The 26,244-nt window shown below is 42.7% G+C and overlaps 1 long non-coding RNA gene across 2 annotated transcripts in view; it reads left to right on the top strand.

Moving 5' to 3' along the window:
• The first annotated feature begins 2,787 nt into the window (after positions 1–2,787).
• LOC120408645 overlaps positions 2,788–26,244 on the top strand; it is a 28,327-nt gene continuing 4,870 nt past the window's right edge. For both annotated transcript variants that reach the window (XR_005600845.1, XR_005600844.1), the window contains exons 1-2: positions 2,788–2,898; positions 18,249–18,329. This is a non-coding gene — a long non-coding RNA (uncharacterized LOC120408645). The remainder of the gene's footprint in view (positions 2,899–18,248; positions 18,330–26,244) is intronic.

Genomic DNA, 26,244 nt, shown 5'->3' with positions numbered 1-26,244 from the left:
AATATCTACTCCGTAAGGCTTGACCAGTGCTTTAATCTGGTGGACTTTAAAGACTTAGCTGCTTGTAGTGAGAATCAGATCATCACAACCATAGCAGTCAGGGGACCACAACCAGGCTAATTTTGTTGGACAGTTGAAAAATTTCATTTGGTCTCCAGACACCTTTCTATAAAGTATTAGCTTTCCTCTGTTGTTCTGAAGCTAAAGCTCCTATGTAAACATTTCTCCAGTTCAGTTTAACATACAATATAGTGTTTAGATTGGAATTCCTCTAATATTACATGTGCACAACAAAAGTCTATTAATTCCACACAGACCACAAAAAATATAAAGAATCCAGGCTCTTCTTCAGATCTTATTTTTAATACTATACTAAAATAAAATGTTTCTGAGCTTTGCATACCAACAGGAGATAGGTTTATGCAGCCCACACTCATTAAGAGTCTGAAAAGACAAAGTCTTTCTTGCAGTCAGTTTTTAGCAGAAATGTTTCTAACAGAAAACATGCAAAGGAAGTGAAAATTGTCCTGTAAATATGTAATTGTGCTGCTCTCTCCCATCTGTTCCTTCGTCCCCACCCCAAGAAACAAAAAGCTTTGACGCAGTATAAATTTAAACAGTCTTAAGACAAATTTCTCCTCCCTGATCCACATTATGGAGCAGTTTTTGGTAACCCAGTTCTCTGTTGTACATGCAGAGCAATGATGGAATATGCAAGCTCCATTGACATTGATGAGAGTTACTTGTATAGAATATGCCATAGAGAGCTACCCTGTTGATATAAGTGCCCCACAATGCAGATCAGAGAGAAGAAATTTGCCCTCAGGCTGTATGTTATTTTAATTGCATTATACCAATTAATTGTACATCACTTTACCACAAAATCACATACCACATTATAACAACATGGCTTGCTATACAATACTTTGATACCTGTGCTACTGAATGCAAGAGCTAACAATGTTCAGTATCATGGGACAAAGAACTCCCAGTTGATTTATGTATTTTAAAATATTAATGTGAAAACATATCCTCATCTCTTTAGGCACAATAAAAAAAAACACAACAGAAGTTAAGGACACTTACCAGTAGGAAGAGAAGAAGCTGTAGTAAGCTGCTGACTGTTACAAAATGGCTACTGAAGGACTACAGGTGCCTCCTCTGCCAAATTCAAAGGACCAGCCCCAGAAAGGCATGCTGGGAAAAAAAGCCTATGAAGCACAAGCCTACCTTACGGAGGGCTAGTAGGGAACTTATCATTCACAAACAAAGTTGCTCCAGGGGAAAGGAGTTGCTTCTGTGTGTTGTATACTTCCACTGTATCACATAAAGATATCAGTTATCTGTCATTTATTTGTCAAATAGACTAATACTGCTCGAAGAGTGTGTAAAGAGAGATTGATAGACTCATAGGTATTGGCATCTATACACTTATAGTTATTGACAGAGCTTAACTCTTTTCAAGAGCCTTTTAACTAATATTGGCATTCTGTTTTACACATTGACACTCAACCTGATGTACTGGAGAAGGCTTTCATACTTCATGTGTTTAACCAAGGTTTATCATCATCAGTGTTTAATGTAGTTTAATACCATCATGTTTTTATTTTAAGGCTGCTTGCTTATATATGAATCAACAATCTAATATCTCTTATGAGAATGTGTAATCACAGTGGAATGGTAATCTCATGTGAATGCTGATAGGAGAGTTATCTGGTATGTTTTAATCATGTATATTAAGCTCCATGGGGGTTCCCTTTCTGTCTTCAGTAAGAAAAACTTCTAATAAAGTCAACAAACCCAAAGTACAACCAAGTTATAACTATAACTAAGGCCACTTTAGAAAGTGGGGTTTTTACTCACTTCCTTATTTTACACCCACCACACCTGAATTTAGTGTATGATGCTTTCCATGATAATTAAGTTCCTGAACTTTTAAAAGGTTGATAGAGTAGTAAAACAGAGTTGGCAAGGGGCACTACACAGCCCTTACACAGGACAAGAACAAATCAGTCACTGGAAAGGCTGCCTCAGGGAGGGAAATTGAGATGCTTTGCATCATCAATCTCCACATGCCATTGGGATGAATGAGTAGCATTGTATCATCACCAGGGGCACCAGTGAGGAACAGAATACCGGAGAGCAAGATTAAAGGAAGAATGGAACAAATGGCCAAATTCATGAAAGGAATAATGGGTAGTGTTTCATTTGTAGAATATTAAGGAGTTACTTCTCTTCACCTAGAGAGAATCCCAGTTCCAGCACAATCACTCAATGTCTTTATAGGAATGGATGAATTGCCTAATATGAGGGTCATATTCACATTTGAAGGGTCTGCAATATGGATGATATTCATACTTCTGAATCTAAATCCTAATTACATCTGTGCACCACTCATCTCATAGGCCTTCCCTCCTACTTCTTACTGCTCCTCAGTGTGGTTTTCCTGGTCCCTCCAGGGGACTGGACTGGATGTGTGGATCTGCATTCTCTTTTCCTTGAGCCTATGGGATGCAGCTGCTGGAGTAATTCTTTCCCCATCTCTTGTGGCTCCCTTCTCCACATTTTAAAAAAATAGAATGAAGCTAAGGAGGAGGGCAGGAGCATATGCCATTTTGAGCTTTGCCTCTGACTGGTCTACAAGGAAGTCATATACACTCAACTTTTCTCCATTGAGTCACTGTGCTCAATTTACCACAGCTGGTGGTTGGTAGTGATGAAAAGTCTATCTTCTTATATAGATAGGGACTGCTATGGCTCAGGGGATTCACTCATATGCTGTTGCAGGTGATGTATGCCCTGTCACCCTCCCTCAGGGTCTCTGCCAGGGGAGAGGACTATTAACTTAAAGACTGGACTGCATAGGTCTCTGCCAGGGGAAACTGTTCAAGGCTGAACGTGAGCAAAATGATTGCACAATCCAAATCTGTAAATGGTCACTAACGGTAGAAATGTGCATTATATTTATTTGATGTAGTATTCATGTCACAGTACTTCCAAGGCTCCATTTCTGTCTCTCTTCCCGCCTCCTAATTATTCTTCCCTGCTTACTTCTTTTAATGAGCCACAACTCTTGACCCTTCTGCTTCAAGACCCTTCTTCTTTTTCTCTGACAGACAGTTTGGGACACAACCTTCCTTGGTGGTATCCCTCAGCTGTGCTCGGCCTTCTCTGTCTTTGAGTTCCCTCTCTTTGCTATATGGCCCTCATTTCTTTTTTCCTCTGGTGAACTGTTTCTCTCCCTAGCCAACTGGAACATGCTATGAGGAAATGATTTTGACAATGGTTTCAGGTGACACAGTTTTGCATGTCACTGCCAGCCAGTGTGAATGGAGTGCAACATTTTTAATGATAGTTTTTGGAAATAATTCTGGAGACTAGATAACAATTGTCAAGATTTCTTAACAGAACCCATTTGGTGGAGTGGACAGGACTTATTCTTCATTGATCTCTCTCTCTGTCTCTCTCTGTACTCCAAAGCCTCTCAGTTGTCTCTGTCAGCATCTTGGATCATATGTATTTCCCTTTCAGTTCTGATCCTGTTGCCCTTTGCACTTTCCTGGGTCCTGCACCACACACATCTGATTAAGTAGAAAAAGTGACATCCCCAGTTCCCAGTCTCTGATGGTAGTATGCCATGGAAGTTACACTTACGCCCCACTTATGATTTCATGGGCCATGCAGGTGGGACATCAGAGGCTGCAAAACCAGGCCAGATGAAAGTAAGCAATCATCACAGCCTGCATGGGGATTGTAGACAAATGTGAGATGGCATGAGTGAGGAAAGGCAATGCAGAGATGTGCCCAGATCCAGGTGGGAAAAAAGCTAGACATGTTCTCACAGGTGTTATTTTACATAGGGCCAAAAACACCACAACCCCTGTATAATTTTCTTGTACTAGTATCAATATGTTTTACTTGTAGCTGGAGGTATTCAGAGAACTAGTCAAGATGTTTTCTGACTATTTATCAAAGGTGTAATCTCACATACTGCATGGTGCTTAAAATTCACTGCTAGAGGCAGTACAGCAGATAAGGTGTTAACATACATGTCAGTGCAAGCTGGAGTGCTTCAGCAACAAACAAGAAGCCTTTCAACTAGCAAGATATATTAGCCAGGGCTGTATGCTTTAGAGTGCATAGGGTATGGGGGGAAATGGATTTTTTACATTAACAGAGAACTCAGTTCAACCTTTTAGAACCAGGGTGTAGAACTAGCTCCTCAGAAGACTCTCCTCTCTCTACCAGGTAGTTATTTATGTAGTATTCTTTTGCTTGCCTTCAGGTGCTGAATCCAATGTTCAGTCTCAAGTCCCACTGCGGGCTGGTCTACTCCTAAAATGTAGGTCAACTTAGCAGGGGTGAAAGTAACTTAATGGACTTACTGGTATGCAGGGCACAGGGCCGGCTCAAGACCCCAGCGCGCCAAGCGCGCGCTTGGGGCGGCATCCCGTGGGAGGGTGGCAGGCGGCTCCAGTGGACCTCCCGCAGGCGTGCCTGCGGAGGGTCCGCTGGTCCCGCGGCTCCAGTGGATCATCTGCAGGCATGCCTGTGGGAGGTCCACCGAGCCGCGGGACCAGCGGACCCTCCGCAGGCACGTCTGCAGGAAGTGCAGCGGAGCCGCGGGTCCAGCGACCGCCAGAGCGCCCCCCGCGGTGTGCCGCCATGCTTGGGGCAGCGCAAATCCTAGAGCCGCCCCTGGCGGGGCAGCCAGGGTCCTAGCCAAGGTGGAGGGTGGGGAGGCAGCTGTGGGCCCCTGGAAGGGGCAGGGCCTCAGGCAGAATGGGCGGGGCTGGGGCCAGACTCCCCCAGCCAGCCCTTCAGCGCTGCCCGGCCCACCCCGCCCAGGGCTCTGGCAGCGATTTAAAGGTCCCAGCCCCAGCCCCAATCCCAGCCTTGGTTCCTAGCCATGGCTCTGTTCCTCACCCCACTCCTGTCCTCAGGCCCACCCCTAGCTGTGGCCCCAGCCTTGGCCCCCTTACTCCTGTCCACATCTCCCCCACCCCCTGGGAGCCATGGTCCCACTCCTGGCCGTGGCTCCCAGCGGGGCACAGACAGGGGTAAAGGGAGGGTCACTGCTCTGCACATCTCAATTGATTGGCCTCTTACAGTTGGTATGGCTACTTCCACCTTTTCATGTTCTCTGTATGTATAAATATCTTCTTGCTGTATGTTCCAGTCTATGAATCCAATGAAGTGGGCTGTAGCCCACGAAAGCTTATGCTCAAATAAATGTGTTAGTCTCTAAGGTGCCACAAGTACTCCTGTTCTTTTTGCTCTGCACTGATTCACAGATACACCTCTACTTGTTAGGAGCCATATTCAAAACCCATTCAAGGGAATGGTATGACTCACAGTGATTTCTGTGGGATTTGAGTTGGGGCCCAAAGTGGGCATGATTTTGTTTCGCTCTCTGCTACATTGTTTTAGGTTTCCAGTATTAAACACCCCATAATTTCATCTTCACCCACAGAAGTGCATATACACCTCTACCCCGATATTACATGACCCAATATAACATGAATTTGGATATAACGTGGTAAAGCAGCGCTCCGGGTGGGCAGGGCTGCGCACTCCGGTGGATAAAAGCAAGTTTGATATAACGTGGTTTCACCTATAACATGGTAACATTTTTTGGTTTCCGAGGACAGCATTATATCGAGGTAGAGGTGTATTCACAAAGGTGCACATTTTCATTAAAAGTCGTCTTGCCACTTTATCCTGAGACATGGCAGTCAAATCATACTGAGATGAGAAGCAGTGATAATTTTGTGAGTAAGTCACCATCAAAATCTTGCATATATCTTAGTGTTAACATATGGCTGTTCATTTCCTTTCTGAACTCTATGACAGCATTGTTTGTTTTGTGCATGGTAAATATTGTATATAGCACAAATCACTATGAAATTACTGTGAAGTCACTGGATCGTTTAATTATCTCATAGTTGCATAATAACTCCATGGCTATTTAAGCCCTTCAGATTGCATTAATTATACTTGGAGTTAATTATTCCCATCCACTGTCACGGATGTATGTCAGACAGTTTGGTAAAAACAAGATATATTTTTTAGAAACTTGAAGTGAGGGGTTTGAAAATGGCATGGCCATTTCAGCCTCAATTATATCATTTGGCGCTGTGAATGCTATAATTTATTTAGCCTAATGTAACATAATACAGTTATGTAATTCTCAATGAAGCTGTCATTCATTGCAATTTGTAGTTTAGATATAGGTGGATGAGAATTTAATTTTCAAATACATAAATATCAATTCCATAAAAATGCATTCACAGTACAGAGTCACCATACAACTATTCTTAGTGTTCAAAAACTAAACTTCAATATTTGGTCACCAGGAGCTGTTTCTTGAGTTGCTGAGGTCCATATCCTTTCTCTGTGCTTAGGCTTTGCATAGGATTCTCCATGAGAAGTTAGGGGACAGGCACTCAGATATTTTCCAACACAGATAGAACATGTAGAATTATTCACAGAGGCAGGATGGTCTTCCATTTAAATGTACTTGTGAGATCTAGGTTCATTTCCAGCTGTAGCACAGGCTTCCTAGGCCACAAGCTTCTTGGTTTTTACCTCTATGTGCTACTATGATACAAATTAAAAAAACCAGTTCTGGTTTCTCTTCAGTCCAGAATGCCACAAATTAGTGAGTGAACATCTGGGTCTTTTAGAAGTATCCAAGTTTAAATTTAGTTGTCTTTGAAATAAGTCTTCGATCTTATGTTCTATTTTCATTTAATTACATTTTAAAAACACATGAAGAGGTATAGCACTAAGTTCTGCATTGACATTGTTTTCAGTGGAACTGCATGGGGATCACTCAGAGCAGAATTTAGCCAATAATGTGTAGTACACTGAAATATATTCAAAGTCTAATGTTCTATGTGGTGGATTAAACTGAAAATATGCAGCTGAAACACTACCCACAAGTATTATTCCCCTCCCCCACACCATCCAGCACAGTGCAATTGGTATTGTATTTATTCTGGAATTAAATCCAATGTATTTTATGCTGTGCCCACTGTCAAGGCTAAATCCCCACTCTAGCACCTTGAGTGCAGGAAGTGGGGGCCCGCAAGGATTTTAAAAATTAATGCTTGCCACTCCAGGCTTGTATTACACTCCCAAGGTTACAGCTTCTCTCTGACCTTGGTTTGGTAAATGCTGCCACCACCTAAATGCAAAAAACCCTTTGAACCCAGGAAGGAGCACTTGGGAATTCCTCCCTGTGGGGTACTCTCAAACCCTTTCACACCCCCTCTGTGGAAGAGCTGAGAAAGAAAACAAAGGAAAGTAGCTGTGGATATCAGCTAATCAAACAACATACACAAACCTCTTAGGACACCAAAAATCCAATCCTATTCTTAAAAAAGGTAAATTTTATTAAAAACAAGAAGTGAAGAAAATAGCTTTCTGCGGAGTTCAGCTTAGAGGTTACAAGCAAACAAAAGCATCTGGGGTTAGCACTGAGGAGATCCACAAGCCTAAATAAGAAATAAACCTGATAGTGTCTAACTAAACATTCCCTATCCAAATGATTTCTTCTAGGTATGGAAGATGAATTTTTATACCTGATTCAAGCCTTACACGGCATTTCTGATGCCCTCTGTTCCCTTCTTTCCCTGGAGAGATACAACACACAAACAAAGGGAAGTTTTTTCCCCCATTTTAAAAAGTTCTAGCCCTCCCATTGGCTCTTTTGGTCAGGTGCCCACTCCTTTCCTTTTACCTGGTAAAGCGAACAGAGAACAGCCACCAAGAGGAACTTTATAGCCAACTGGCTGGCTGGGTGTCCATAGAAGGAAGCTAACCCTCCCCCCATTCATTTATCACACCCATATTCTCATGTTATGGCAGCTGGATAGAAGAAAGCTGCTGCTTTTCTCACCCAGGAAGGCTTGTTGAGTTTCCATGTGTTCTGGTGTCCAGGAAACAATAGAAGCTTTTATATAGGGGCAGGGATGCATCTTCTTTTTCCCTCCCCTTTTAGGATAGAGGCTAGAAATTATTTTAAATTTGGAGGTGGGAAAGAGATTGAATATCTTATTCCCCTCTGCAGCAAACCTTGACAGCAACTAACTCCCCACATGTAACCCTATTCCACTGAATCCAATAAAAATGTAGAAGTGCTTTCATTTGAATTTTCTGGTAAATCAGTTGCAGTGCAACAGTTATAAGTGCTGACTTTTAAACTACCGTTGTTAGGCTTCAGGGTAAACACAAGCTAGAGACAAATAAGGCAACTTCCACTTATTAGTCATGGGAATGGCTGGCATATTGGCATGGTCATAGATTCACTGGCCCCATACCTCCTGGCTTGCACTCCAAACCAGTGCCCAATAAGGTCCCTCACCCTTACTTTTCCATGCAAGAGTTGCACACTCCCTGCCTCCTCTTGCACACAGTTTGACTGTGTCCAGGCTCTCCCATGCCCATGGGGCTGGGGACATGATTGGCTTCTTAATGAAAAGCAGTGATATAAGAAATTTCAAGAATTTGTTGTTGTTTTTTAAAGGCTTAAAGTATCTATTTAACCATTTCCTGAATTTAGCCTCAAGGAGTCCTAAGAACAGTATTGTTTCAGCTGTAATATTGCCACAAAATGATTTTCTTGAGAAATAATAGCCCTGTTCATTCTTGATATGTTGGGAAATTCAGGAATTTTTTTGAAAGCTAATCAAAATATCTACGTGCATTTATAATATTCTAATCCCTGACTGATAATGTTGTACCAGACTCACTCAGTCACTTTATCACAAGTTCAGTTTCTGAGTGCTGTGTTCAGCTTCCTGACTACATTTAAGGAGACACACCACACTTCTGGTGTTCTGAACACTACGCCAAACATAACTGTCAATATCGGTAAGGGTGATGGTAAAGGCATTTGTTTCTGGAACACTGGCTGCTTTCTCTCAGTACATTTTGTCTGTGAATTGCCTTCACAATTATGTATGCCACTATCATTTAGGATATTTCTTGATTACTTACTATTAGTTTTGTCAAGAAGCACTATTTTAGAACAGAAAACTCAATAGGTCTTTCCCATGAAGTCAAAGAAACCAAACTAATTAATGAGTAAAGTTGTTACATGTTGTGTCCTTGCTTACTGGAATCTTTTTGAATCAAAGCACTAAGAATTGATACCGAGGTACATGACTAACAGCTTTATTGAATGCATCTCCACTGCACAAGTATCTCTATACCACTGATTAATCCCCCAAACTGCTGTGCCAGCATGCCCTGGCCTGGGCTTAATGTTAAACCAAAAGTGTTTTTTTGGGGTAGCATTTTTAGTTCCAAATTCATACTCAGGAATATGGAAGATAAATTCCCAGAACACGATTCTTATAGATTTACAAAGTGAAATGCCAGAAGGAACCATTGTGGTCATCTAATCTTAACACCTGTAGAACACAGGCCATAGAACTTCCTCAAATAATTCCTAGAGCTGATCTCTTAGAAAAACAGCCAATTTTGATTTAATAATTGCTAATGATGGAGAATCCACCATGACCTTTGGTAAATTTTTCCATTTGTCAGTTACTCTCAATGTTAAAAATTCATACTTTATTTCCAGTCTGATTTTGTCTAGCATCAACTTCCAGTCATCGGCTCATGTTATATGTTTCTCTCTAGATTAAGAGCCCATTATCAAATACTTCTTCCCCATGTAGATACTTATTGATTATAATCAAGTCACCCATTAACCTTCTCTTTGTTATGCTAAATAGATTCAGTTCCTTGGGTCTATCACTATAAGGCATGTTTTATTATCCTTTCATCATTCTCAAGGCTCTTCTCTGAACCCTCTCCAATTTATAAACATCATTCTGGACACCAGACCTGGACACAGTGTTCCATCAGCATTAGCACCAGTGCCAAATACAGAGATAAAACAACATCTGTACTCCTACTAGAGATTCCCCGGTTTATGCATACAGGGATCACAATACCCTTTTGGCCAGTGTCGTATTGGGAGCTTATGTTCAGCTTATTATCCACCATGGGAGTCACTGCTTTCCAGGATAGAGTCCTCCATCCTTTAAGTATGGCCTATATTCTTTGTTCCTTGATGTATACATTTACATTTAGACATATTAAAACAGCTCACCAAGTGATCCGCTCTGTATCAGTGACCTGTTCTCTTCATTATTTACCACTCCCCCAATATTTAGGTCAGCTGCAAAGTTTATCAGTAAAGAAGAAGTGGGTATTCACCCACGAAAGCTCATGCTGCAAAACGTCTGTTAGTCTATAAGGTGCCACAGGAGTCTTTGCGTTTTCTACCAGGTCATTAATAAAAATGTTAAATAGCACAGGGCCAAGAGCCACTCCCTTCAGGACCCCACCCAACTGAGGATGATTCCTAGTACACGATTCCATATTGAGACCTATCTGTTAAGCAGCTTTTAATCCATTTAATGTGTGCCATGTTAATTTTATATCATTTTAATTTTTTAATCAAAATGTCATGTGGTAACAAGTCAAACACCTTCCCAGAAGTCTAAATATATTATATCAATACTATTACCTTTATCAGCCAAACTTGTAATCTCATTAAAAAAAGATATCAAGTTAGTTTGACAGGATCTAGTTTCCATAAACCCATGTTGATTGGCATTAATTATATTACCCGCCTTTAATTCTTTATTAATTGAGTCCTGTATCAGCTACTCCATTATCTTGCCAGGGATCTATGTCAGATTGACAGGCCTATAATTTGTTGGGTCATCCAGCTTATCCTTTTTAAATAGTCGCACAACATTTGATTTCTTCAAGTCTTCTGGAACTTTCCCAGTACTCCAGGACTTATTACAAATCAACATTAATGGTCCAGCCAACTCCTTTAAAACCCTTGGATGCAAGTTATCTGGACTAGCTGATTTTAAAGTGTCTACTTTTAGGAACGGCTATTTAATATCTTTTGAGATAATAATGGAATGGGAAGAATAGTCATTATTATATGACTACATCTTCTGTTTTCCCCCCAAATACAGAGCACAAATATTTACTGAGCATTGCCTTCTCTGCGTTATTATTGATAATTCTACCATTTTCATCTTGTAATGGACCATTACCATTGTTAGGATTCTTTTTGTTCCTAATATACTTTAAAATACATTTATTAATTTTTTTTAAAGCTGTCTTCAGCTCCTCTCTAAACCAGGCCAGTTTTTTAACCATTAGGACCCTCTTCCTTGATTGTAGGGTTGCGGCTTTTTGTGCATCTAGTAAAGTGTTCTTAAACAAGTCCCAATTATCATTGACAATTTTCTGATTAAATTGTACCTCCCAAATGATTTGGCTCACAATTTAATTGCTTTCTGCTTTGTGAAATTGGCCCTTTTAAAGTACCAAGTATATATATTACTGGCCTGGACATTATTCTGTTTGTACATTATAAATGTGATCAAATCACGATCACTTGTACCTAAGCTACCGTTAATGTTAAGATCTCTGAGCAGTTCCTTTTTATCTGTCAAGATGAGGTCTAATATAGAATTCCCCCATGTTGGAAGCAAAATTTTTTGAGTTAAGAAATTGTCATGTATACAATTTAGAAATTCCAAGGATGTTTTAGTGCTGGCAGCATGAGACAACCGGCAAATTGAAGTCTCCATGATCACAGAGCTCTTTTTGTTACACATTAAACATAGGTGCATAAGGAGTTGTTCCCCACTGTGATTAAATGGTCTGCAATAGACACCAAACTAATATCCCCATCTTGTGCTTTATCTGTTAGGATATTGATCCATAAGCATTCAAGATCACTTTCTTCTGTATTATCAGTAACTTGGAAACAGGTAATGCCATTTGTGACATACAGTGCCACTCCGCATCCCCTTTTGCTCATTTAATCCTTCCTAAATATGTTATAACCTATTATTTTAATATTCCAGTCATGCAAATCATCTTTCAGTAATAACAACTGAATCAAATGTGTAGTACTAAATGAGCAATTCCAGTTCCTTTTATTTGTTACCCAGACTCCTAGCATTGGCAATTAAAGAATTTCTTTGCTTCATGTCCTTTAGTTCCTGGATTAATTGTGTTCTTACCATTTCAATTTTGTGTTAAGTGAGTGCTCATATTGTCCATCTCTTTATCTTCTCCTTTTTTGTTATTAGTTTAACACTCTTCTGACTAGTTTAGCCAACCTATCCCTGAGGAGATTAGCTCTCCTTCTACTTAGGTGGAATGCTATCCAAACTATACAGACCCCTCTCCCCATAGAAGGTGGACCAATATTCTACAAAACCAAAACTGTCCACCCTACACTACATACCTAGCCAGTGGTTCACTTCCAGAGTCTTATGCCTTCTTTCATCCATGGACAGGAAGAATCCCTGAGAAGATCACCTGGATGTTCTTTTCCTCAGCACACTTTCAAGTTTTCTTGAAGTCATCTCTTATCTTCAACATATCCTGTGATGCAGTGTCTTTATACTACAGATATGACCCATCACCACTGGATTCTTATCCGTCAACTTCAGAAGCCTACCCAATCTCAGAATAATGTCTTGTATCTTGGCTCCAGGAAGGCAGCACACCATCCTGTTGTCCCTTGCAGAATGTTCTTTCAATTCTTTGGATTACTGAAATCTCAACAAAGATCATCTGTCTTCCTTGAATGGTTTGAGAACTCTTTGTGGGCAAGCTTTATTTTCTTACAGGTTGGGCCAAGCAGTCATCTATGGGTTTGTCTAAAGTACTTTGGTCTACTTTGTCAAAAGCTTTTCAGATTATTTTCTCTCTCACTGATAGAAGCCATTAACAAGAAGAGCTAGCATCAAGTTGTCATGAGACAGAAAACAGAATACACACACTCGGCACTTTCATTTAGCAGTTTGTAAACAGAGATTAAATTAACAGTGTGTTTTCTACACCTATAAACATTGTTTTAGGATGTAAGTGGCTTGAAATACACTCTGTATTTAATGGGAGGTGGAAATGATCTTTTTAAAATGTTGTATAGATTAACATAGATATTGAGATGAAAATCAACACATGTAATTGCTATAAAATTGAATTCATTAGTCATTTAATGTTGTAGAAGTCACTTCGTGCTTTTCACCATAATGAAAAAATAAGGTATAGACAGTATTTAGAATTAAATGGAGTCAAATAACTTTTTATGTATGTAAAGAAAACTTTTTATTTTAGTTTGGCTTTGTTAAAAAAATAGCTGTGAAAAAATTATGTTCACCTCACACAGTATTAAAATTATTCTGTATTTTTCATAAAAGTAAAGGACATAGGAAATCACCAGTAAGCAACTCATCAAAGTCTGGCAAAAAATATCAGCCTCTGCATAACACACCTTCAGAAATAAGTCAGGAATCTTGAGTACCATTAATTTTAAAGAGAATAGCTACCTGTCAAAGATTGAAGTACTGGTGTGTGTGTATTGAGAAGCATGGGTGTTGGAGCCTTCACAATAGTAGGGGGACCAAAAGCCTCCACTCTCCCAAGGCCCTGCCCCCCATGATCCTGCCCCTGGCCATGCCAGAAGCCAGAGTGGGGCCAGAGGTGTGTGTGTGGGGGGTGAAAGTAGTGCCCTGCCCATGTCCCTGCCCCCAAGGCCCCTTGCCTAGCCCAGGGCAGGTGAGGTGGAGGATCCACCGTGGCTCCCCACAGCTGCCCTCGCGGTTCAACCCAGCTCAAGCCAGGGTGGGGGGCTTGGATCTGCAGCCTGGCCATGGTAAAAGACACGCTGGCAGCTGTGGGGAGCCGCAGTGGACCCTCCACCTGCCCGTGGTGCGGTGGGCCTGAGGAGAGCAGACTCCAGCCAGTGTCCCTGCCCCCCGGGCGCTCCACCCAGGACAGGTGGAGACTCTATAGCTCTCCAGAGCTGCCCACGTGGTATCTTACCATGACCAGGCTGCAGCTCTGAGGGCTGCCCCTCCACCCCCCGCCCCCCGCATTCCAGCTGGAGCCAGGTTGGGGACAGACCATGTGGGCAGCTGTGGGGAGCTGGCACAGAGTCGCGGACCCTCCACTGCATTGGACCGGGCAGGGAGCCTAGGGGACGAGGATATGGGCTGGGGGCTTCTCTTGGTCCCCCCACATCGTGGGCAGTTGGAGAATCCACACACGTTGCTCCCACAACTGCCTGGGCTCCCGTCCCCGGCCGGGTTCAACACTGGCCTGGCTGTGGGGGTGGGATCTTGGGGGGCAGAAGAGGGGAAGGGGGCAGGGTCCACTGGCCCCCTGTTCCAGCACCACTGTTGAGAAGCTTATACAGTTTATCTGATTTCTGCAGCTTCCTTTGGCTTCATGTAAATAGATGCCATCCATTTTTAGTTTTACCAACTGAATAACTGTTTCAGGCCCCAACATTTAACCAATTTCTGGGTGTGTGTTTGGGCCAAATTCTCAACTGATGTAAATAAGCATAGTTCCATTGACATGATATATATACACACAAACACAATGAGGAAGGGAACAGCCTTAGCATCAAAACATATTCTGCACCATCCATCAATTATAACAAACATATAGGAACAATAATTGAACAGGCGAGAAAAGATAACCTAGAATATTGTGTATTACTTATAACATTTGAAGAGGAAGAATACAATAAACTCCGTGTTAGGTGCTAAAATGTCAGTGAGCAAATATCTGATACAAATATTGCTTTATAAACATATGCTTTGAAAATATGCAAATGTAGAAAACAGACATTAGCATTTCTGCTATTTGCAAGTTATAAAGTTACCTAGTTTCGGAGGTGCAGACATTTTCATACAACCACTATTGGCAAAGTAGCTCTTAGGGACATGAAAATTATTAGATTTCTTCTAGAAATTCACTAAATACAGATTCACTTAAAAATTAAGAAGTAAATAGGGCTGATTTGTTGGCAGAACTATAGGTACAGTACTGCCAAATCACAAACTGTACAGTGAGAGGCTGAACCAAAAGATATAAAGAACAAACTAACAGCGCTAGTCACTTGCAGCAATTAGCTATGGTAACAGAATTGTTTTTAAACTAGGATTTAGACTTCATTTAAATAAAACTCTCCTCAAATTTACATGTTACAATGCATTCAGCCTGAAATGAAAGTACTTAGTGTGCTGAGTCTCAGTGATTGGATTTTAATTTCAGGCAGGCTTGGAAAGGTTGGAATTTGGGGATAGGAAATGTTCCTTGCTTGCAGAAAACATTAATTCTTTAGACAAATAAAGATTCACCCCTATAGCCTCCACCAAAGAATTATTCAACCATTTCTGAAAATGCTACATTGTTAAACAGTTCTCTTTAGTCTTAAGCTGAAAACCAGTGTACCTTGATTAAGAAGTGATTAATATTACTTGGTGAGAAGCTAAGCTGTCATATAATAGTCTGGAGGATCCGCAAAAAAGTCAGAAAGATATTACAACACAGCATGAGCTACTCTCTGATCTTCTAAATACCTGGACTGTATTTGCTTCTACAATTTCTGTCTTATCTAATCTTCTTTATATTCACCTGTACGTTTATATTAAAGCCCCAATCAGTAGTATGGCTTCTAACTGGGGATTTCACAGTGTACAGAAATTAACCATACAAAATACAGGCATTTGCACTTTAAAATCCTTCCTGCCATTGCACTGTATTTCCAAGATAGTAAAGTCCAGAAAAAAATACAAATACAAAAGCAGCTCTATATTCTAACACACATACACCTCTAAATGTCACTGCATGATAGTGATTCATGGATACTGTTAGCAATTATTTATATTACAGAAGCACTTATGGGCCTTGCTGATATAGGGCATTATTGTGCTAGGCACTGTACAAACATATTTATATGCCATTTACTGCAACAAGCTATAACAATATAAAAAACCTTGATACCAGAACAACTGCAGCCTGATTAGGAAGGTGCCCTGATTGAATTAAATCATTTAAAAAACCCTAATTTAGTTAAAGTGGTACAAAAACTGTGTATCAAGAAACCCCTAGTGGAAGACTGTCCCTTCTAATGAAGTGCTTACACTCTAAACAGACAAGACAGACACAAGGTGAGCAAGGAAACAGAGGTGACGTTACTTGCCTGAAGTCATATAGGAGGTCAGTGGCAAAATCAGAAATAGAACCCAAGTTTCCTAACTCCCAGGCCTAATCCACTAAACCATGCTGTCTTTCATGATTAAGGAGACTAATTATCAATTTAAATTTGGGCATGGATCAGCCTAATTTGTTTTTATTTCAGATCAGATAATCACTAGTGGAGCTGGTGACTACATTCACTGGGATGCATCAAGTATGTTAACACCGAGCCAGCTTGTCAGTAGACATAATGCAGATGTGCGGGGTTGGGCTGATGTGGTTGTGTTCTCTACAAGGCTAAGGACAATTGCACTCTATGCATCTGGAGGAGTCAGGGACTGCTCCATCCATATATCCCTAGGGGCTCAAAGGGGCCAGGAAAAATGCAGGACCATGGCCCCAACAGTACCTCACAGAATAGGCTGGCTGTGGCCAAAGCATGGTGCACCACACAAGTTTCCATTCATGTGAGTGAATAGGGAAGGGATTGTGGTTCCTGGAGCTTCTTCTGGAACTGTGCAGCTTCTCATCTCCCCAATATAATTGATAAAATATGGCCTATAAAAATAGTTATTGGGAGTAAACTACTCATATTGCTGGTCCTGTAAAAATGCATCCTCAGAATTGCTACTGTCTTTCAATAAGAGGTAAGCCCCGTGCTGACTGAATAAAGTACAGGCTTTTCTGTTGAATCTGCCTAAAACATTTGTCTTCTATCCCAGCTGTTAAAGCACGCAGTCAATGATCTCGTGAGATGAAGAACATATGCCAGTAACACTTCATTTCAACAAGCTTACTTAGCGTTTTTTACTTTGATCTTTCACTGTACACTTCCTGGAACTGGCGTTAGTTCCAGGCTAAAACAAGACCCAGAGCTCACAAAGATTTAAGATTTAAAAAAAAAAATGTTCCATTTGTACCGGATCCCATTACCAGGTATGTCAAATAAACCAGCTGGCCCTCAGTGGGTCTGCTGAAAGTTGAAACAGTTCCAATTCTATTTCACTACGTAGATTCTTACGTGGACCTGATCACCATAGCATTGAAGCACCTCACAATTGTTCATTGATTTTTCCTCACAACACTCCTTTAAGGTAGGGAAGTATTATCATCCTTTTATAGATAAGGAACAAAGGCACTGGATAGATTGACTGACTCATTCAATGTCACACCAGAAGTCTGTGTCTGTGACAGGAACTGAACCAGGTCCCATGCCCTATTCACAAAACCATTCTTCCTCTCCATCCTTCATAAAACACATGGAATATTTTTCAGTCTTAATGCTGTATTTACAGCTATGTTCAGTGGAAAATTTCAGGTAGAGTCAAATTCTCTGTCACCCTCTGTGGATATGCAAGGTCCGAAGTGGAGCACAAACATCATATTAATATTGCAGAGGGGATCCTGAAAGTGGAACACACCACAGGAAAAATCCACAACTCTAAGCAAAATTTGAAGCCTAGATCTGAAACATCTTTCTCTGAAGGAATGGTTGGAGTGCAGTAGGCAGTTAAGGCAGCACAGGGGGTAGTGGCCAATGGGTACATGTCCAGTGTAGACCCATCGTAATCATGTTGGGAGGAGCAGTCCCTGAAAACATTTCCTCACCATACTCAGTCATTCAGTTATTTCTCAATGACCATCACCACAGCAGAATAATGACATAAAAATAAAGGACCAACATTGCAGTGTCGTCAGATTGCATGCTCCTTACAACATAGTGCTGTTCTGTCTTGCTAAGGAAAGTATTCTTATTCCCAAAAAGCATTGTTAAATAGAATTAAGATTGAGATACATATAAATAATTTAAAGGACTAAAACCTTAGTAGAATGCTATAGTTTTTTTTTAATACGTTTGTAAAGGGCTGGATGAGTACAAAGTATCAGTAAGGCATGTCAGTGTTAGAAATAGGATTAGAATTCCATTGTTCTGGGTTCCCAGTACAGTGCTCATTACTTTACGATATGGAATTGCTAAGAAAGTCGCATCTTGTCCTCTTCACATTTTCAGCTGTTTCAGACTTCCAAATTTGTTTGGTTTCTTGATGTTTATAGTCCTTGGAAGTTGAAGTGAGTGCTAAACTGTTTTATAATATCTTCAGCATTCCCTAAAATGAACAAACAAAACAAACACACAGTAAATTCTTCTACATATGATATCCTAAACTTGATTATTGTTGTTATTTATATTACAGTAAAACCTGGAAGTCCCAACCAGATCACTGAATTCCCCAGTTTACCATTAAGACAAGACATCTGAAAGAGAATTCCACAGGGTGAGAAACATGTTATGCTCATAGTTTAAGAACTACCAAGCCAATTTCTTTCAAACTTGACTTGTTCCTTAGATGATTTCTGATCTACAAGACAATTTCTAAGTAAAAGCTTTTCAACATTTTGACGTGCACATGTTCAAACTTTGTGCCTGGAACATTAAAATAATGCATGTTTATCTTTCTTCCCCACCTTTCACCCATCACTTTTTTTTTGATTGTGAGCTCAGTGGGATAGGATTCTGAGCCAGATCTTCAAAGGTATTTATGTGCCTAAAGATGCAGCTAGGCACCGTGAGGAATTTTCAGAAGTGCCATGGTGCCTAACACCTTTTAATCTTCTGAGGAAGTTATATGCAACTAGAAAAGGAGGGACTGAGGAGGAAGAGGCTACAATGGAAGCCACTCTCACTTTCCAAAGGTTATGTATGGAGTAGACATGTATATTGATACTAATATTGGCTTACATTTTCAAAAGTGAATAGTGGTTTTTGGCATAATGACTGATGCCTGCCGATAGGGAGGGGGCAGAGTGAGGGCAGCTGGCTTCAGCAGTGTTACTGAGCATGCTCAGTACAAGCCAAGCAGCAAATCTGGGAGAGGAGGTACATGACCCTGAATGCTCTCTCCTTTCACCTGCTGCCCCCTATGGTGCCTCTGGTTTGGGAACACAGCTGGAGACACAGTAAGGGGCCTGATGCACAGAGAGCATCTGCCCTCTGAAAATCATGCCCCTTGAGGTATCTTCAATTGGGCACCCAAAATCACTAATCACTTTTGAAAAATTTGACCATAAACTAGAATTAAAATGTATAAGGGATATTACTCACAATTCTTCAGGACATAAACCAACCACCACCCGTTTGGGTGTATGAAGAAACTTCTGGCAATGGCATGTCATTGCATCATTGTTCATTCAGAGAAGGTCTTCAAATCTTTGTCTGAAGAATGTGGTACTGACTAATGTGGGAGAAAGATTGATGGACCATTGATCTGATCCAGAACAGTAAACTCTATATGTTTATATTCACAAACACACAAATATTCATATATTTTCTGCCTTATCAGAGAACAAGCTGAGAATGTTGTGTAACTGTTTCAAACCAATCAGAGCAAACTTACAGATAAACAGTCAGCATTTTCTTAATTACATGAAGATAAGAAACAGCATTTGGCTACCCAGAGTTCCACATAATGCATGTATAGTGGTCTCTGTCAGACTTCCTGCTATTGCAACAATAGTCTTACATGCCCAGATCATTGAAATTAATGTAAGTTAGCAGTCTCATTACCTTTGAAGATCTGGCCCATAGATCTTCCTAATGTACAAGTTTAGATTCTGATCAATCTGTGTTGAGTAGTGGGGTTTTATGTCATTCTAACTTACTAGGTATGTTTGTCTGAAGATTTTTCAGGGCACCTTCTTTCACCTAATTTTTCATTGTCTAATTTTAATATCTCCCTCATCATCTTTGTACTTTTATTGTCCTCACTAGATTTTCTTTTCAGCTAGGCTTTTAGATACAGGATGGAGATCTGCATTATATAGGCTGGATCATCCTTCACCCACAACCCATGCACAGAAGAGACAGTCCATATGTGTTGTTTCCTTCCTCTTGTTTGGAAGTAGTCATGACAGTCACCTTTGCAGTAGCATTCTCCTTCTTCCAGACCCCATGGATGATGCTCCATGGGTCCACACTGGAGAAGATGGCAGACACTTGATGCCTGGATAAGGAATAGGAAGTCTAGTTTGGGGTTGGGATTCCTTTGGCGATTCCTCAAAAATAATAATTCAGTCTAGGGCTGTACTGTCTTATTCATGGAGCCTGATACCCACCCTCTACCTAAGGGCGTCCAGGAGCAGCTATGACCAGAGGGAAAAAACTGGTAAAAGACTCTAGTGAAGGTGTGATACTAAGAAGCACATGGATTGGAGTGGGGATGTGGAGGTGGAAACACTATTAGTCTGAGCTAATGGAGAGGCACAAGACCTCCCATGGATCCATGGAGATCCAATAGGCTTGGGTTCGGACCTGAGGTCTAGTCCTTGAGGAGAGAGCAAACATTGCCCTTCCGAGCTGGAACAATAGGGGAAGAACTCCTAGAGAAAGCCTTCTTTACTGCTACAGACCCATGATTTTAAAGGGCTCATGATTTTTGAATACTTCATCAATATCATGTTCCTGAGGTAAAACATATTTTAAAAACTATTGCTCAACAATTAAATGTTTCTGTCCTCCTTAAAGTCTGAGTTTGAAATCCTGCCACAATACCCTTTGCAACTGTTTATATTGGTTCAGTTCCCTTCCTGTTATCCATTATTTTATTTGTTCTCTGCTTGTTAGCATTTTAGGCAGTACTTTGTGCTAGTTCTAATTTCCTCTTCCTATCTAATCTATGCAGTTGACTCAGTTCATCTGTCAGATTCCTCCTTTTGTGTGTGTGTGTGTGTGTGTTCCATTTTCACTTTTTTTCCTTCACAAGGTTCATGTATTCTTTTATAGACTCTTATTTACAACGCCATGTATTTGCTTTTAAAAAGTATTTTGCCTGAAAAACAAAGCATAGGATTTATTCTCCTATTTATGCATGATGGCACTTTGGGAGTGTAATTCCCATTAGCACTAGTGATAGTTATACATGTAAATCCCCATCCAACAATAGACACACACCCACACCACCATTTGTTTATTGTGTCCGTCCTCTAATAATAGTAATCTGACTAAACATCCAATACAGAGTTTACTAATAAGAGATAGAACAGTAGAACCCTGTGGTAAGTAGATCTAAACTACTAACATAACTCAAATTCCATAGCTTAAATCGACCAAAAGCTGTAGTGAAGATAAGCCGTTTGAGACAAACACAAGCACAGAACTAGTTAAAGTACATAGGTGTGCCAAACATATTTTCAGACTTAATGGAAGGAGCAACGAACCCCTTTTATGTAGTAGAGACAGCTACAAACAATGGATGGACTGCCCAAAGCACATGGCAGATCAGAGCTATGTCAGGTGGGCTGAGGGGTTTCCTGGATTACAAATGCAGGGGCTAGAATACTGATTTTGCAGCCTGTTTGTGATCAAGGACTAGGTATGTTCTCAAAGTTTGACTACGAACCAATGATAACTACTCTTTGAGGATGCTCTTTCAACCAGTTGTGCACCCACCTTATAGTAATTTCATCTAAACCGCATTTCCCTAGTTTGCTTATGGGAATGCCATGTGCGATGGTATCAAAAACCTTACTAAAATCAAGACACACCACTGCTACTGGTTCCTCCCTATCAACTAGGCAAGTAATCTTGTTGAAGAAGGAAATTAGGTTGTTTTGGTATGATTTGTTCTTGACAAATCTATGCTGGGTATTTTTTATAGCCCTATTATCCTCTAGGTGTTTACAAATTGATTAATAATTTGTTCCAGTATCTTTCCAGGTATTGAAGTTAGGCTGTCAGATCTATCACTTCCCAGGTTGTCTTTGTTGCCCTTTTTAAAGATAATTACTGTACTATGCTTGCCCTTCTTTAGTCCTCTGGGATCTCACCTGCCTCAAGGAGCTCTCAAAGATAATTGCTAACAATACCAAGATTTCTTCAGTTAGATTCTTAAGTTACTCTACTCTATTCAAATCAGCAGGCCTGATGAAATTCATCACATTTACCTAAATGTTTTTTAACACGATCTTTCCCTATTTGGGTTTGTGCTCCTTTCCCATTGTTGTTAACGTAAGAAATTACCTGAACCTTCACCTAAAACTCAATTCAAAACTGAACTGAAATATTCAAAAAACTTATTTTTATACATTTCTGTGACTCTGTACTTTGTAGTTTAGACTTTAATCTTACTATTACTTTAATTCTGAACTACACTCAACAGGAAGCCAGAAGCTCACACCTAATAAGCCGGCCATTTAACTTTACCAGACTTGGGGCTCTTGCCGAAATGTAGCACTCACTCACACGGCGGGTGGCCAGTGAATCTGGACTGTAATTTGTGTGGTTGGTGTGCTGCTGTTCAGTCCACTCAGCTCGCTTGGTGTGGATTCCAGCTCCACTCTGTTGCTTCTCTGACATTCCACTTCCAGCCTCTGGCCTCAGCCCACAGCTCTGACCAATTGAAAACTTGATTCATTTTTTTGTCAGGACGATTTGAGAATCGGGGCGAGGCTGGCAGCACCTGGGCGCAGCAGATGCTCTGCAGCAGCGGAGAGAGCCACCAGCAGTCCAGGGCAGAGGTCCCCAGCAGAGGTGGAGAGCAACCCAGCAATCGGATCGCTGTCCAGGCGGAGTGTCTGCACTGAGTCTGCGCTCGGGAAGCTGGCGCAGAAGGTCAAAGCTCTGCTCTCGGATGAAAGAAAGAAAGCAGGAAAAAGCAAATGCGATGCAAGAAAAGCAAAGCAGCGAGGCAGAAGCGCTGCGAAAAGTCCCAGCAGAAGAAGCAAAAGCTCACGAGCCCAGCAGGTCAGGCCCGGGGCTTCACGGCAGTGAGGCACACCAGTGCCAGGTCTGTGGGCGAGGCATGCTGGGCCTGGTGGACCTGGTCGGCCAGTGAGCCACCAGAGGCGTGACCCCTCACAGTGGATCTCCAGGTGAGAGGGGAAGTCCGAGGGGGGCCGATCTGAAGACCTGATGCGGGGGAAGATGAGGAAGGGTCTCTGACCTGCGGCCCCAACTCATCCAGACCCCCACCAGGATCCCCCCGCCACCGCCCCCACACTCCAACCAGGACCCAGGAAGGAAGGGTGATTTATCGAAGGGGAAAAAAGGAAAATTTAGGAAATTTTTAAAAATTTTATTTAAGAAATAAAATATAAAATAAGAAATAAACATTTTTAATAATGAAAAAAAAATAATAACAACAAACACAAACATTTAAAAGAGCAAAGAGAGCAAAACAAAAGTGGGGAAAGCTCTCAGCTGGAGAGAAAAGCCTTCAAGGGGAGGTTGGGCTCAGAGAAGTGAACAGAGGTTTCTTGGAGCACGAGGGATGCCAGGCTTCCATGCCAGGGTCAGGGGGCGCAGTGGCTCTTCCGCCATGGCAGCCTAGGGCCTGGCAACATCCGCCTCCTCTGGTGTGATGGCGCCTCCTCTGCATGTGATGGGTGCCTATTAGTGACATGTCCTGGAAGTGAAGTGCTGAATTAGTACCATGTGTGTACTGTGTGAATGCTAGACTTTTTACTTTTGCATATATTGCAGTTTACTTTGCATAGCTTACTTTTTTTTTTTTGAGAGCTCGCTAACGCTTAACAGAGTTTTTTTTTAACAGCCCTCGCTTAACAGCCACAGAGGCAGTTGCAGGAGGACAGAGGAAAAGCATACAGAGTCTTCTCATCTCACGGGAGATGTCTGCCGCGCTTTTCGCTCTGGAGATGCTGATGCGATAAGCCAGCTCTGCTTCTCTAAAGCTGCCTCCAGCAGGAGAGACAGCATAGGCTTGTGCAAGAGGCATGCAATAAGCAGTCGCTGCTGTCAGGCTTTTGCAATCGCGATGCAGCTGTCTCTCTCGCCCCATCCGATGACTGCAATCGCTAGTTCTAATTCGAGTCCTATCTGTTTGGTTGTCTGACTCTTTTTTAGAAAAGACTGAGCTGTGGTTTCCTGTGTATTGAAATCACTTAATCACTACTTTTTGTTGCCACTTACAGCACACAGTTCAAGGCCCTCCCCGCCTTCACCGCCATCCCATCACCGCCCAAGAGGACTGCCCAAAGCCAAGAAAAAGAAGAAAAGTTCCAGGAACTGATGGCCAGCTCCAGAGCGGGGAGGCGGAGAGGGAGGAGGCGGAGAGGGGCAGAGCCCAGAGGCAGAGGCAGAGACAGCACAGGGAGAGAGGAGGGAAGGTGCAAGCGCAGCAAGACAGGCAGGGCGGCAAACGCTGGGCAGTGCAGGCAGAGCAGGAACGCGGCGCCCTGCGCGATGAGGAGCAGACCGGCAGACCACAGGAGAGAGAGAGTTCTGCTGCAGGAAGGCAGGCAACTGCCTCCACAGTCCACTGTCCCCTCACCCAAAGTGACAAAAAGGAGGGGGGTCCTCAGGTGAGGTGTGAAACTGTCACTGCAGGCAGAGCGGGCCTGTGCTGGCACACCACGCAGCGCTGAACCGCGCTAAGTACTCTCTCCACCAGATCTAATCCAGTCCCTTCCTTACAGGCAACCCCATTACCACTCACATTTATCAAGTGTTTTGTGTGTTGTGTCGTTTTGTGCTGTTTACTCTACGGGGGGTTTTTCTCTCTTTTTTTTACAGGGGATTTCAGTGCACACAATTACAGTGGGGGGTAACTGCAGGGGGCAGGGCAGGCACACACACTGGGCACCAGTCACAGGGCTGTGACAGCAGGTGTGCACTGCTCTGTGGTGGGGGCCTTGATGTGTGTGGTCTGTGTGCCTTGTCATCTTGTGTGATGTCCCTGTGCCTTCCTTCACATGCATTTGTAGTCACGATCCTCCCTCCTCCCATTGCACCCCCCCCAAAAAGTCTCTCATCCAGGGGCTCTCCCTCCCCCTCCACCCTCACCCCCACCCCCCCCCCCCCCCCACACCGCCCCCCACACCCTCACCCGTCCACCCCCCACAGCCCCCTCTGCCAACCCCCCCCCACCATCCCACCACCCACCATTGCACAACACAAAAATGCTTCCAACAAGAAACGAAAATGCAAAGAAAGAAGAATTATAAAGATTTATAATTAAAACTAAAAAAAATAAAATTATTTTTTAAAATTAAAGGGGAAGTTGGAATTCTTGGTTTCTCTTCAAATCAAGTGGACATCATCAGGTTCACCAAACTAGTCCTGCTCTGCCTAACTGCTCCTGCTCTTCCTCTCCTTCCCTCCTGGATATTCGCTTCGCGCTCTCAGCATGATCATCGCTCAAGCTCAGCACTCAGCTCAGGCTGTCTCAGGCTGCCAAAAAGCCTCTCCCAGCCTCCTCCAGATTGCTCTCGCCACAGCAAGCAGCAGCACAGCAAGGATATTCGCACAAGCATGATCGCTGATGGAGGTCAGTTCGTCGAATCCGCCAGAGTAGTCAAGTCCCTTGACCCACCCGGAAGCACACACCACCACCATTCTGCACCACAAGTTTCCGAGTTCCTTTCTTTCCTGTTGTCCAGGGCTGTCCAGGGTAGGCATTGAGGGGCCAGGGTAGCGGGCAGGGATCGTAGTAGGCATCTGCACATCCCATCTCTGCATTTTGGCCCCCCCCATTTGTTGGGTGCCTGGAGGTGCCTGCCTTGCCCTGCTGGTTCCAGAACACACGAAACCATGACGCTGCCCGCCCACCCTGAACGCCGCTTGGTAAATGGATGTTGGTGATGTGTCCCTTCCGGCCCCACACCCGCACCACCACAGCAGCAGTACTCGCTGCCCTGCTGGGCCTGGCTGTGCTGATGGGGGCTGGCCAGGATAGGAGCCCCCCCCATAGGGCCCCCATCCCCCCACCGCCCATCATCCCACCATGATGACATCTATGATGACCTGACATTACATTTGAGAGACACCTTTGATTTGAGCAGTTGCTGTTTGAATGACATTTGTTCAATGACAACATTCCCCCACCACCCACGCCAAAGTCGCCGCTCTGGTTGACGCCTGACTGCTGGCCTGCTTGGGGGGGCAAGTTTCACTGCCAGGCCAGGCTGGGGCTCACGGCTGCTGCTGCTCCTTCCCAGGGGGGCGGGCAGGCAGGGCCTGGCAAGAAGCACAGGGCAAGGGAGTCAAAGTGTCCTTCAGAAGGCTGTGTCATGTGTCATCAGACCTGCAGCACACAGTGCGGCAGCACACACCTGTGCCCCACCAGTGGCCCCAGATCCCACCCCAATCCCTTGACCACCCACCACCCCCACCACCACTGCCACCCTGACCCTCACTGCCCAGGAGGTCTGCTCTCTCTCTCTCGCCTCTCCTCACAC

Source organism: Mauremys reevesii, linkage group 6 (genome assembly GCF_016161935.1).
Source record: "Mauremys reevesii isolate NIE-2019 linkage group 6, ASM1616193v1, whole genome shotgun sequence".
NCBI lineage: Eukaryota > Metazoa > Chordata > Testudines > Geoemydidae > Mauremys > Mauremys reevesii.
This window is presented reverse-complemented; position numbering and strand designations above follow the sequence as displayed.